At 34.7% G+C, this 2500-nt stretch overlaps 1 protein-coding gene across 1 annotated transcript in view; it reads left to right on the top strand.

Moving 5' to 3' along the window:
- LOC125047857 overlaps positions 1–2500 on the top strand; it is an 11751-nt gene that overhangs the window by 521 nt on the left and 8730 nt on the right. The window lies entirely within an intron of this gene.

Here is a 2500-nt window from a genome sequence, read left to right as displayed (position 1 = left end):
CTTATTTATACGTCCATTGTTATTTGAAAATCTGAAGAAATAAAGAATTTGCCTTATTGAATGAGAGTATGTGTGCCATGTTGCATTCTTGGCCGAAGTTTGGAAAATATAGAATTTCAATGATACTGCATGAATTAATTTCGGTAGACATTTCTTTTTAAATCTTAAATATTTCAGGATATGATCACGGCTGTATTTTGATTCTCTTGCCAATGATGGTATATTTTCAGAGGAATGGTGTATGTTTTCATGGTTTTTTTTTATATTATTGTATGGTTGTTACGATCTATTGTATGAGATATATATTAAAACATTATGTATTACATGTCTCATAAGTGTTTTGAAGAATACTCAGCATCTGTTAGTGTCTTAGCAAAGGCCCATAAACTTGCATGATATAAATATATTAGAACAATGCAGAGCTTGTAGATGTTCCTGATGATTGATCTTCAGTTCAGGAATGAGCCAAACCTTGATGGAGTTGTCTAGCCTCTACTGGAGTGCAAAGAAGGGAGGCCACGGCACCTACTTCAGAGGACATCATCAGTGTGTTGGGCCTCAGTTTGTAGGCTTTCCATTACTGATCACCAAAAGTTTTAGATAGACCTGAATATGATAGTCACTATAACTATCAGAAAAAAAAAATCTTACTATTTTCCAGGAAATTATTTAGGAGGATATGACTAGTAAGGAAATAAGAGAAAGAAAGCTTAAAGAAAGTTTATGAAAAGAGCTCATCTATAAATGATATAAAGAAATTCTATTCACAATCTTGCCCACACACACAGTCACTCACTAATACATAGTCATACTTGATCACTCACTCAAATACATGCACATACATACACTCACACACACACACACACACACACACACACACACACACACACACACACACACACACACACACACACACACACACACACACACACACACACACACACACACACACACACACACACACACACACACACACACACACACACACACACACACACACACACACACACACACACACACACACACATGCATATATACATACATATACCATAGGCTGCATCATGTTCCCCTGTACTGATGAAGTTTGTGTCCTTTTGGTGAAATGTGAAGTCCAAGATACCATATGATCATCTGACCTACAGTAACTCAGTGTGGTATCAATGCACACATGGGCATTTCATTGGGTACAGTATGCTGTAGTTACATAATTTCACAAGAGGATTAGTCACATGACCAAATGAATTTCATTATTTCAAGCTTCTTTTGCACACCAGAAAGTGCAAATGATGAATGGCAAGCACTTACTTCTTATAATTTTTGTGCAAAACAATGGAAAACCTTCCCAAGATCTAGATAAATGTTTCTTCATGCCAGTATGTCAGCCAGGAAGGTGAGTACATTCTGGCTTAACATGCTTGTATTTCACCCTGTATGACAACTGATATTACCAATAGTAAATACATTTAGCTATATTGCACGTTCATTCATCTTTTATGAAATGCAGAGGTCTACTCTTTTCCTTTTTTATTATACTCTTTCTTTATTCCATTAGCTGTTTATTCCCAATGTCCTCATTAATTATCAGATAAGGCTTGTGAATATTTCCTTAAATAATCTACGTATCCTGTTCTGTCAAGATATCCAGCTGTTGTAAGAGAAGGTCAATGGTTATGATGATAAAATATCCAAATTCTTTTGCTAGTTTTGTTTCCTTCTCCATTTTGATAATATGCATGCACAGATGAGTATATTAGTTAATGAAAGACACTAATCTTTGTTGAATTCAGTGTGCTCATTGTCAGCAATCATGTAGAATGTTTACAATGAGATTTTCAAATTGAATAACTATTGGGGCCTTCAGTGTAATTACCATAACAGGTAAAAAAAGACCCATTCCTAATATTAAGTGCAAAAAGATCCCTGTATTTTATGTAAGCTGACCCATTGGTTATTTTTGCTAATAACACAATATCTTTGTCTTAGATATTTCTGTTATTATGGTATTCATGGATGACCAGGATCAGTAGTTCTTAAGATAGAGAATTGGCACCACAAGAAGAGTAGGTTTTTTTTTGGATGGTTTTCAAACTCCAATTAATTCAGTTTGGTAGCTGTTGAAGCAATCTTCATAACATTTGTTAATTATAGAAGACAAGGACCAGTCAAAGGTACCTGATCTCAAAGGTGGGTATATCACCAGATGAATAAATATATTTTGCCAGATTATGATGTAATTGCCCCATGTGGTAAGCTTGAGATTAAATAATTGTAAGCAGGGATGTTCAGATATGAAGAATAGTTTTCTCTCCTTGATATGAAGAATAAGGGTAAGGGCTACAGCACATCAAGCTAGGAGCATGGCTCATTTTTAGCTGTGTTTCATGAAGAATATAAAGTTAATTTAAAAGATTCCTTGTTACGGTGCCAAAGATCAAGCGCATACTGGTTTATTAGATTAATTTAATCTCTCCATTTGTGAATAAATAAAATACTTTAATCT

This window comes from Penaeus chinensis, chromosome 42 (genome assembly GCF_019202785.1).
Source record: "Penaeus chinensis breed Huanghai No. 1 chromosome 42, ASM1920278v2, whole genome shotgun sequence".
Lineage (NCBI taxonomy): Eukaryota > Metazoa > Arthropoda > Malacostraca > Decapoda > Penaeidae > Penaeus > Penaeus chinensis.
This window is presented reverse-complemented; position numbering and strand designations above follow the sequence as displayed.